The sequence below is a fragment of the Felis catus genome, chromosome C1 (genome assembly GCF_018350175.1).
Source record: "Felis catus isolate Fca126 chromosome C1, F.catus_Fca126_mat1.0, whole genome shotgun sequence".
Classification (NCBI taxonomy): domain Eukaryota; kingdom Metazoa; phylum Chordata; class Mammalia; order Carnivora; family Felidae; genus Felis; species Felis catus.
Window position 1 is genome coordinate 70890015 of NC_058375.1, and position 12759 is coordinate 70902773.

The following is a 12759-nucleotide window of genomic DNA, read 5'->3' on the forward strand; positions in this document are numbered from 1 at the left end:
ATGCTCAGCATAGAGCCCAATGCGGGGCTCAATCTCATGACCTTGGGATCATTAGCTGAAATCAAGAGTTGGATGCTCAACCAACTGAGCCACCCAGGTGCCCCTATTTTTATTTTTAAAATAATCTCTACACCCAGTGTGGGGCTCGAACTCAAAACCTCAAGATCAAGAGTCACATGCTTTACTGACTGAGCCAGCCAAGTGCCCCAAAACTTCTGCTCTGTGAAAGGCAATGTGAAGAAAATGAGAAGATAACCCAGAGACTAGGAGTATACCTTTGCAAAAGACACATCTGATAAAGGACTATTACCCAAAATATACAAAGATCTCTTAAAACCTGACAATATGGAAATGAAAGACCTAGTTACAAACAGGCCAAACACCTTAACAGACACCTCACCAAAGACATAGAGATGGCAAATAACCATATGAGCTCTTTGCCTCATCTACTGTGAGAATGAAGATCATTCTCAGCAGTCAGATTACTGACATTCCAGAAAATGTCAACATCACTCTGAAAGGATGCACAGTTATTGTGAAAAGCCACAGATGAACCCTGCAGAAGGACTTCAAAGCACTTCAATGTAAAACTGTCTTCCTGGAAAGAAAAAGAAGAGGTCTAGGTTGACAAATGGTGGGAAAATAGAAAGGAACTGGCTACTGTTCACACTTTCTGTAGCCATGTACAGAATGTAATCAAGGGTGTTCTATTTGGCTTTCATTATAAGATGAGGTCTATGTATGCTCACTTCCTCCATCAATGTCATTATTCAGGAGAACAGGTATCTTATTGAAGTCCAAAATTTCCTGGTTGAAGAATACATCTGCAGGGATTGGATGAGACCAGGCATTGCTTGTTCAGTGTCTTGTACCCAAAAAGATGAGTTAATTGTAGAAGGAAATGACATTGAACTTGTATCAAATTCAGCTGCTTTGATTCACCAAGCCACAACAGTTGAAAACAAGAATATCAGAAAAGTTGGGGATGGATCTATGTCTCTGAAAAAAGAATGGTTCAGCAGGCTGATGAATAATTTCTAAGTTGTCCAGGAACAGAAACAAAACGGTAGATGATCCTTTTTTTCTTTTTAGTTTATTTATTTATTTTGAGAGGGAGAGTGTGAGCAGGGGAGGGGCAGAGAGAGAATCTCAAGCAGGCCCCGCACTGTCAGCACAGAGCCCGACATAGGGCTTGAACTCAGGAACCAAGAGATCATGACCTGAGCCTAAACCAAGAGTTGGCCGTTTAACCGACTGAGCCACCCAGACACCCCAGTAGATGATTCTTAAGGCCTATTTGTGATATTTTAAAGATACAATAAAAGCCCTGTATTTTTTTTAAAGGCATATGAAAAGGATGCTCCACATCATATGTCATCAGGGGAATGCACATTAAAAGCACAGTGAGATCCTACCACACACACCTATCTAGATTGGACAAAATCCACAACACTGACAACACTAAATGCTGGTGGGGTGTATACAACAGGAACTCTCAGACATTGCTGGTGGGAAAGCAAAATGTAGAGTCACTTTGGAACACAGTTTGGCAGTTTCCTACAAAACTAAACATACTCTTCCCACATGATCCAGCAATCAGGCTCCTTGACATTTACCCAAAAGAATTGAGAACACATGTCCACATAAAAACCTACACATGAATGTTTATGGCTGCTTTTCTCAGAATTGCCAAAACTTAGAAGCAACCAAGATGTCCTTCAGTAGGTACATAGATAAATAAACTGAGGTCCATCCAGACAATACAGTATTATTCAGTGCTAAGACAGAACGAATCATTGAGCCATACAAAGACATAAAGGAAACTTAAATGCATACCACTAAGTACAAGAAGCCAATCTGAAAGGCTATATACTACATGATTCCAACTATGTGACATTCTAGAATAGCAAAACTATGAATATGGTTATTTCCAGGGGTTAGTTAGGAGAAAGGGATGAAAAGGTGGACCACAGAGGATTTATAGGGCAATGAAAACAGTCTATATGATACATGTCATTATGTATTTGTGGAAACCCATAGAATGTACAATGCCAAGAGTGAACCCAAATGGATGATTACCAGAGGGCATGAGGGAATGGGCAAATGGGTGAAAAAGAATGGGAGATACAAGCTCCCAGTTATGAAATGAGTACATCATGGGAATAAAAGGTATAGCATAGGGAATATAGTCAGTGGTATTGTAATAGGGTTGTACCATAACAGGTGTTAGCTACACTTGTTATGAGCATACCATAACATATAAAGAAGTTGAATCACTATGCTGTACCCCTGAAACTAATGTAATATTGTGTGTCAAATGTTCATAAAAAAAAGTGAGCCCTAATGTAAACGATAGACTTTGAATGATTATGATGTGTCAGTGCAGGTTCATCCATTGTAACAAGAATGCCACTCTGGTGGGGGATGTTGATAATGGCAGAAGCTTTGCATGTATGGGAGACAGAAAATCTCTGTACCTTCCTCTAAATGTTGCTCTGAACCTAAAATTACTGTAAGAAAGGAAAGTCTTGAAAGAAACCCAGGAGCTGGCTGAGGTCTCCTGGACATGCAGCAGCATTGCCGCCAGGGGCACATTACGGGGATGACCCTGGGTTGAGTGGGAGAGGTCAGTTACTCAGTCCCGTGTTTGAGGCAGGCACTAGAGCAAAGAAGAGGGGACAAAACACAGAGGATATGGAAGTAGGAAGAAGAAGGAAGCCCATCAATTCAAAAAGAGTTTCTAAACTGGAAGAACTAACAAGAGGACAAATTGGGGAGAAGAAAAGCTAAGGGTTAAACGGAAGTCAGAGCTAGGTGCTGGGACTTGTCTGGTTCCATCTGGACCTCAGAAGTACAGAGTGCCAGCCTGAGTGTGCCGGTCCCATGTGGTTCCTGGGTGCCACCTCTCCCTCGAGACAGCTAGATGTGTCCCTGAAAAGGGAGGAGAACAGCAAATATATCAAATTCCATCTTGGAATATATTTTTGGAATTTTATTTCGTTCTCCAAAAACCTGTCAGACAATGCCCACTTCAGTGATGTCATCAAATGATTTCTTCAGGGGCGCCTGGGTGGCGCAGTCGGTTAAGTGTCCGACTTCAGCCAAGTCACGATCTCGCGGTCCATGAGTTCGAGCCCCGCGTCAGGCTCTCGGCTGATGGCTCGGAGCCTGGAGCCTGTTTCCGATTCTGTGTCTCCCTCTCTCTCTGCCCCTCCCCCGTTCATGCTCTGTCTCTTTCTGTCCCAAAAATAAATAAACGTTGAAAAAAAAAATTAAAAAAAAATGATTTCTTCAATAGGAAAAATCATAATCGCAGGATTACAAAGACCATTATAGAAAACTTGGACAAGTTGTACACATAGAAAACTGTTACTAGGGTCTTACACATAGCCAGCATTTGCTAATGTCCAGTAGGCACTGACCTTCCCGCACTGAGCGGTTTCTGTGATTGTAGCAGATGGAAGAGTTGCAAACTCAAGGCTAAGTGTATCCATGGACTGACTTCCTTCTGGCCCTGAATTGACTGACTTAGCAATATAATGTGTGGTAACAATGTGCAAACATGTCATAAATCTTCATATATTCGGCATTTGACTCTATTACTGTGAGCCTTCTGGAAATGGGGATTACTTCCCTATTAGGCAGTCTTGATGTGGTTTTTGCTTTCCTTAGCTTGTTCGTGTGAACTTGTGCGTTTTTATGATGTTAGTACAAACAAGTATATTGATAGGCACTAAGCACCATGTTAATTGTTAACCCAGCCTGGAAAAGTTTCGTAATTTTCTTTGATCTAACAGACATTTCTTTCAATAGAAAAATAAAAGTTAGAAGTAAAAAGCATTATGTGTTAAGATTAGTTGAGAAAGAACACTCAGTTGGGAGCTTTCATTAAATTAATTTTAATTAAGGGGCGCCTGGGTGGCTCAGTGGGTTGAGGGTCCTACTGTGGCTCAGATCATGAACTCGCGTTTCGTGGGTTGAAGCCCCGTGTTGGGCTCTGTGTTGACAGCCCAGAGCCTGGAGCCTGCTTCAGATTCTGTGCCTCCCTCTCTCTCTGCCCCTCCCCTGCTCACACTCTGTCTCTCTCTTTCTCAAAAATAAAGATTAAAAAAATTTTTTTTAATTAATTTTAATTAAATACTACTGTTTTGAAATCCAAACCCAGGACCAGAAATTTCGCAGAGGTCAATGGGCTATACACAAGGAGAGCTGTGCCCCAAAAGTTGAATAATGACTTAAGATTCCCCCAAATACTGAGCTGCTTTATTTACCTCGCTAACAAATACTGAAGAAAATTAAGATGGAACCTATTTTTCTTCTAACATTGGATGGCTCCTCAGTAAATCAGGAAAGAAAACCGTGATGCATGGTCAGGGAACAATGAGGCAAGGACAGATGTACTGATTGAACAGCTACTTTGTGCTGGGGGTTTTGGCAGGTTCTGAGGGAGGTGCAGTGGAGAGAGAAGGTTAGATTAGGGAGATGGGACGGGCAGTTCTCTGATATCCAAAACTGCCTGGGCACCTCCATGGCTGAACTTTCTGGGTTCATCACTTCCTTTCCTACTTCTCTTGTTTCAGTAAAGCTCTGTTGCTTGGAAACTCACACAGAAGGTGAAGTGGGAGTGTTGCAAACCAACCTATCATAACACTGTTTTTATTACCTTTATGGCAGTTCAAGGTGAAAGACTATATTTAGCCTTGTCTTTTGCTTTCTCCGGGAAATTCCAGACGAGTGCAGAGAAGCTATGAAGTTTCTCTTGTCTGTTGGTGGGACCCTGTGCTCTCACACTCTGATCTGCAGGAAGCCTGAGGTCCAGAGGGCCATCTTCTCTAGGAAACAAATAGTCTAGGAGCCATTTATGAAACAGGGCATGACTGCCATTCCCTTTATCTCCTCTTAAGTTCCACAGTATAACCTTAGATATGGGAACCTTTTTTTTTTTTTTTTTAACATGAGTTTTACATAAAGAAATGGCTGGTAGCTATTTCCGGACCAATTTATCTGCTGTTTTGGGAACCCTCTTCAAGAAAAAGACATGATCTGTCTGACATCCTTCACCCACCCACTCCACATTCTCTTTTCTGATGAAAAATGTGCTGTGGTAAAACTCCCTTTGCTTCAATCTTAGGCTTGAAAGGCCATCAGGCTAACACAGGACGCTGTACTTTCCCATAACAAGAAAATAAGCAATTTGGGTCTTTTTAAGTGAATGAAAACAATTCCACACATTTTTTTTTCAGAAATAACAAAAAATTGGAAGGGAGTCCCAGGGAAGAGCTAGCAAGCATTGCCAATATGCCAAAGCCCCCATATACTTAACAGGAAGAAGGCATTTGATCCTTTCTCCACACCACTGCATATCTGGATTCCTGACCTTGATCCTGCTTTATTTATTTGCTGTCTTTCACATGTCAGGTTATAAATCATCATTCACTTCACCCCAACCTTGCCAGAAAGTGTCTCTAGTTCCATAAAGCACACCGTAGATGGCTTTCCCGTTAAGGGCACAGGGCCTCAGTCAAAAGGTCTGGATTTGAGACCCGTGTCCATCATGTACGTGCTATATAACCTCGAGCAATGTTATTAACACTAGCCTGTTTCCTCATCTGTGAAATGGGGTAACAGTAGTACCTACTTCAGTTTCCTCATCTATAAAAAGGAAATAATGATGTGACGCATCTCACTGGGTTAGCGTGAAGAGGGAATGCAGTGAATGAACGCAAGGCTCACAGTACAGAGTACGGTATAGTGCAGGCATACAAGGATGATGACATATTATGAAGATGGCATCTAGAAAATGACTTTCATTTGAGGGTGGGTGGGACACAACAACACAGAATGAAAAGAGCTCTCCTCTGGCCTCTATGCACAGACTAAGAAATGCTTAAAAGGCCTTGCTACAGATGACCTAAACTAGCTTTATTCCCCAGCTGTCTCTGAACCTCAATGTCCCATAAGCAGCTCAGGCTCTATATATTCACACGTAGGTCATCTTAACTCTTTTTGACTCTCATGTCAACTATGTCCATCCTTCTGTATGTTTTGATTCTTACCTGTCCCTCCTGCAAATCAGGACTCACTCTGAGGCCTCCCTCCTTCATCCTCTGCCTCCCTAGCCATTTCGCCTTCTGAAAATACCCTGAACCCATCATCCGTGGCACCTCTTGACCGCCACTGCCTTTCATTTTGCCTCCTCCTCTCTCTCCTACACTGTTCCATAGCTTCCTAGCCACTTTTTCTCCCCAATCTCTTTGCCCTCTGCTTTACCCTATTCCACCCTTACAGTGAGCATTCTAAAAAGCAATTTGGTCATGTGACCTCTCTAACTAAATCCCTGCAATCGCTCCCTATTAATAAAAGGATTATCGCCAAACTCCTTGGCCAAGCATATAGCCCTCCATGCTCTGGCTCTCCTTTCCTGTGCCAACCCCATTCCTGCCAGTCTCTCCTGAATGCCCTACAGTCCAGCAATGGCAAACTCTTCTGACCTCAAGAAGATTGTGGTGGCCACACTCCAAGATGCTCCCCAGTGATCCGCACCTCCTGGTGTTCATGCCCTTATGAAGCCTTCTCCCCCACTGTCTCAGAGTTTCTCTGAGTGACCAATAGAATGGCACAGGTGGTGCTATATCACTTCCGAGATGAGTTTATAAGTGACTAAGGCTCCTATCTTGAACTAACTCTCTCTCTCAGATCACTTGCCCTCAGGAAACCACGTCATGTAAATGACTCTATGGAAAGGCCCACGCGGTGAGGAACTGCAACTTCCTGCGGACAGTCATATGAGTGAGCGGGGTACTGCTTGTCCAGCCCCTTCAGATGACAGTGGTCCCAGCCAACGTCTGAGAGCAACTCCATGAGAGACCATAAGGCAAGACCATCCAGTCAAGACTCTTCCAGATTCATGATTCTCAGCAGCCATGTGAGATCGCAGACATTTATTGTTGTAAGCTGCTAAATTTTGAAGTAATTTGTCAGCAACAGATAACTGACGTAAAAGTCATCCTCATTTATACCTCCTATCCCTTGCATACTCCTTTATACGTGGTACCTATTATCCATTCCCACGATGTAAGCCTCAGCAGAAAAGTAGCTTATTCCATAAAGCTGTCCCACTCCATCTCCACACCCTGTCTGGTCTGTCATTTGTGCTTACATAGCATCTGGTATGTATCTCTACTTTGGCACCTGTCACACTGTCCTGTGTGGTGGACTGAACAGTGGTCCCTAAAGATGTCCATGTCCTTATCCCCAGAACCTATACATTTTGCCTTGTATAGCAACAGGGACTTTGCACGTGTGATTAAGTTAAGGATCTTGAGATGGGGAGATTATCCTGGATTAGGTGGTTGGGTGGGTGTCATCACAAAGATCCATGTAAGAGGGACCCAGGAGGAGTCCAAGTGAGAGAGATGGCCAAGGATGGTGGAAGCAGAGACTGGAATGATGTGCTCTGAAAGAGGGAAGTAGGGAGTCACAAACTAGGAATATAGGCAGCCGTGAAAGCTGAAAAATGCAAGAAAATGAATCCTCCTCTAGAGCTTCCAGAAGGGACACAGCTTCCCGACACCTTGATTTTAGTCAAATAAGATCCATTCTGGATTTATGATCTCCAGAACTGTAAGAGAACAGATATGTATTTTAAGCCACTAAATTTGTGATCATTTGCTATAGCATCAATAGGAAGCAAATACATGCTGTGTTTGTTTGTTAACCACCTCTGCCCCCACATAGTTACAATTTTTCTCATGATGAGAATTTTAAGATCTACTTTCTTAGCAACTTTCTTTTTTTTTTTTTTTAATTTTTTTTTCAACGTTTATTTATTTTTGGGACAGAGAGAGACAGAGCATGAACGGGGGAGGGTCAGAGAGAGAGGGAGACACAGAATCGGAAACAGGCTCCAGGCTCTGAGCCATCAGCCCAGAGCCCGACGCGGGGCTTGAACTCACGGACCGCGAGATCGTGACCTGGCTGCAGTCGGACGCTTAACCGACTGCGCCACCCAGGCGCCCCTCTTAGCAACTTTCAAATATACAGTACAGTATTATTAATTATTGTCATCATTCTGTACATTATATCCCCATGATTTACTTCTCTTACAACTGCAAGTTTATACCTTTTGACCCCTTTGCCACCTATTCCCCCAATACCCTACCCACCGCCCCCCACCAGCCCCTGCCTTTGGTAACCACTAAACTTTACATTCTTTTTTTTTTTTTTCAAACTAATTCCTCAAAATCTATGGTGTGTTTTACATTTCAATCCAGTTGACTACATCTCAAGTGGTGCCACCAGTGGTCACCTCGTTGGACAGCATAGCTACAGAGCTTTACAGGCCTTTGTAAGGACATTGGTTTATACCCATAGGAAGTAGGGAGCCATTACAGAGTTTTGAGCACAGGAGTGACATAATCTAACTTATATTTTAAAGGATCACTTTGGTTGCTGTGTTGAGATAGCCTATAAGGGGTGAGCTGAGAAGCAGGCAGACAGACAAGTTGGAAGGTTATGGTGGTAATGCAGACAAGAGGTGGTGGGGTCCGGTGCTCCTGCAGCTTGTTGCACCCATGAGCGTGGAATCTGTCACCCCGGAGTGGAACTGGGGACAGAGAAGCGTGCCGGGCTCCGGCGGAGAGCTGCGGCTCGCCGTGCTGCGGGGCAAAGCTCTCAGGACGGACCCGGTGGTGGCACGGCTCGGCTGGGCGCCCAGCGAGCGCCACACCCCCACGCTCCCTTCCCACAGATGGTGGGGGTCCCACCCAAGGGGTAATGGTGGAGATAGAAGAAAGGGTTGAACTCAGAACATATTTTGCAGAAAAGCCAACAGGGTTTCCTGACTCACTGGATGAAGTATGAGAGAGAGAGAGGAGTCAAGAATGAGACCAGTGGAAAAAACGCTGTGAATGTTTCCGTGGGTTTTAATCACTTAACGTCTCTGCACTTAACTTTTCTGAGGCTGCCTGCCTTTTCTCTGTAACAAGGAGACAACACCATTCTAAGAAGATGAGCCCCAGGATCAGAGGCTATAGGGCAAAAGTGTGCCAGGTGTGCCTGGGAAGACCAGTGTGGTTGAAGAGGAGCGAACAAGGAGAGAAGTAGTAGGGATGTGGTTGGACAGAAAGGTAACAGGATGTGGGTTATAAAGGAACCATGTTGCTCTCCCTTCAATTTCAGGGAATACAGAGCATAACAAGTAAACTCACCAAAAAAAAAAACGAAACGTATGCCACCATGCTATGGTTAAAAACTCGGCTTCAGACTTATCTAGGCCAAAACAGTCTATTTTTGCAGTCGTTTTTCTTTTCTTTTCCACAAATTCAGTTCATCTAATATATATAGAAGGTGTAGACAATATGAGCAACGGAGCTCTTTTGATTTGCTGCAGAATGAGAACGCTGTTCAGAGGCAGAACTGCCATGAAGGTAATGAAGCTTAATTATGAAGCCTCTTCCAAGGCTCTAGACTTGATTTTGTATTCAGACTTTGTTTTATCCTTAAAGAAGGCTTCTCCCCAAATTGGATACACTTCAGGCTCAACAGAACCTAGATCTCCTCCTACTTAGGAAAAACATTTTATCTCAGACGTCTCTTGGGAATAAAAATAACTGACTTGGGTAAAAGCAGGGAGGACTTGGACACGCCTTTTGTTGAGCACACCTGGCCTGGACCAGTCATTATGCCATACCCACTCAGCTTCTGCCCTTTGGAAAGGTACAGTGAAATAAGAGAATTATGTAGGAGGATTTATGTTTGTCCTGCCCAAGTCTGTTGATCATAAAACCAGGTGTGTTGCTTTTAAAAAGCATAGATTCCTGCGCCTTACCCCAGATCTACTGATTCAGTGTCAGGGGGGTAGGGCCCAGGAATATTTACTTGAAGAAAGCTCCATCCATGGGCCCCAGTGTGTTATGGCCTCGAAAACATCATTTTGAAATAATAAGATGTAACTCTGGGAGTTCCTGGGAGGAAAAGCAGTCTTGGTCCCAAAAACTGGGTGGGAGAGTTCCTGAACTGTTCACTATTCAGAGAGACGGTCAATCACAGACTCATAGTTTGGGCAGCTATTCCTGCACCCTTGAAGGTGCGCCCAATAAAATGAGGGGCCAGCACGGGCTACCTGAGACCAGGTGCAGATGAGAAGAGATGAACTCCATGATGATGCCCTCAGGTGGCCTTCAAGATTGTGGTTGTGTTTCTCTCTCAGGAGGGGCCTTTGGCCCCTACAGGGACCTGCATGGGAGCAGTTGGAAAGTTTGCCTTTCTCCTGGACTTCCAGTTTCCACGCTGAGTGGCCTGATCCGGCTGGGCCACAAGGAGAGGCTCGGGAGAGTGAGGTCAAGGACCTTTGCTTACGTGACAGAGCTGCAGTTAGGAGACGCAGAATGATGAACTACAGGTACCCAACCAGCAGGCTGACAAATCTGGGATGGTGTAAGTCTGAAGGTGTCCTCAGGGGCAACTCTTTCTTTCCCTATTGACTGGAATAAAAAGTTTGTTTTGCTCTAGGAAAGAATGAGGCCAAAACAGAGCATCAGTGCTGAGAAATGGAAAGAGAAGGAATCGTGATGACAGGACATGTCCCTTTCTGAGGCCAGTCCTGCCTTTCTTCCCCTCACTCGTATGAACCAGTAAATTCTCTCTCTCTCTTTTTTTTTATTTTTTTTTACATTTATTTATTTTTGATAGACAGAGACACAGAACACAAATTGGGGAGGGGCAGAGAAAGAAGGAGACACAGAATCCGAAGCAGGATCCAGGCTCCGAGCTGTCTGCACAGAGCCCGACGTGGGGCTCGAACTCATGAACTGTGAGATCATGACCTGAGCCAAAGTCGGGCACTCAACCGACTGAGCCACCCAGGTGCCCCAGGAAATTCTCTTTTTTGCTCGAGATAGTTTGAGTAAGCATTCTACTTGTGTATGTGAAGTGTATTTTGTGTGTGAATTTTATTTTGCCTTATTTCATTTCATTTTCTTCTACTTTTGTAAATACATAGGAATAACTGGAAGAATATTTACTGCACTGTTAGCAGGAGATAAGATTGGGGAATTCTTATGGTTTGAGACTGGTTACTGATGATGGGCACGTATTATCTTCATAATAAAATGCTAAATGAAAAAAGGAAAGGGAAGAAAGTCACTGAATGGACCAGATACTCACCTGCCCCCAAATCCCTGATTTTCTTGGCAGAGAGGAAAGAGAATTAGAGGCATAAAATAGAATAGTTTTTGCTGTTTTCCAATCAATACTATATTGATTGAGATAGTAAGTCAGAGAGAAATAGACAGACTTAGTTACATACAACTAAGAGAGCTTGCGTCATAGGAAATTAAATGCTCAGAGCCTAGCCAGTCAATGAAAATACAAAAAGAGATAAAAAGTGACCATTACCATTTAAATCTCACAGTTTAGCGGTAGGAAAGGTGGGCTGGGGGGGGGGGGGGGTAGGGAGGGGGAAGCAGTATCCTACTCGGGGCTTCTCTCCAGACGTGCCAATTAGAGACTGGGACCCACTGACCAGAACATAGAGGGAGTCTCTGTAGGTGCTCTGAACTTGCAGCATGACCATTTCCAGTTACATGGGGTGCCCGGAAGCCCTCATGAAACAGTCACTTTAAAAGGACGATGATATTACAAGAGAGGGGGTGGAAAGAGCTCTTGCAGAAGAATTAAGAGGAGTCAGCAAGTCATGGGGAGTTACAAAGGTTAATCCAGAAGCAGAAGTTCTCCCTGCCAACTGAGATGGTATGGACCCCAAGGGAGTGGCTTTAATGAACTCTGTTAACTCACTCAAAAGACTCAGAGTAAAGGACATCCCATGGCTTCGTATATCATTAGGGAAGCAACGTAAATATATATATTTCCTCTGATTCACAGTACATCAGCTTCTAGGGATTAATAAAAGAAAGTTTAAATCTCTCAGTAACAACTCACACATAACCACAAATGTTGCAAATCTGTCATGTAGCAAGGAATCTGAGATGGGTTGATACTCCAGGACGAGTGTACCAGAAAGAACATGAGGTGAAAGGGACTGAGTCAGAGGCAGTATCAGCTTCTATTTTCAGAAAACAGCCACCCTGGACACAAACCAAAAAGGTAGGTGCTGTGTAAGCCCTTGCACTAAGACCAAACAAACCCCGGTCACAGCTGCACACAGAGATAGCAAAGCGCTATCTCCCCATCTGGGGAACTAAGATAAAGATTGCATGACAACATAGTTCTGCCGCAAAGAAAATTTGCACCAGCGTTCACCCCGCCTGTGAGTTAAGTTTCTTTCTGGCCTCCCCGCTGATCTGCAGCCTGTAGTTCCAAGTTCTTTCTCTACCCAGAAGTCCACTTGCCATACTAATCACCTCTAGACATACTTATCATTCGAGAACTGTCCTATTTTAGCAGCTAGATAGAGGCAGAGGCAGAACCCAAGCGTGAGTGTTCATCCTGACTTCAAATTTGGCTTTCTTTTTCTTTCTTTCGAAACCTGGATTTATGGCATCCCAGGCCATCCATGTATCCACATCCATCTAACCAGGAAAATGTCACTACTAATGACAGGTGCGGGAGAGATGGACTCAAACATTAACGGAGCCAGATGTGAGTGTGATGCCACCATTAAAATGGTAGGACCACAGACTTACTACCTCACTCTCTAAACTTCACTCTCTTCAACCTTAAAACGCAGCTGACGATAGGTGCCTTTTGGAGTTGGATTGGCAATAGGACCTAAGGGATGCCATCGCTTAGCATGCTCCT

General features: G+C 43.9%; 1 pseudogene; it reads left to right on the forward strand.

Moving 5' to 3' along the window:
• Positions 1 to 211: 211 nt before the first annotated feature.
• On the forward strand, positions 212 to 1034 carry LOC109502422 (annotated as a pseudogene).
• Positions 1035 to 12759: the final 11725 nt, after the last annotated feature.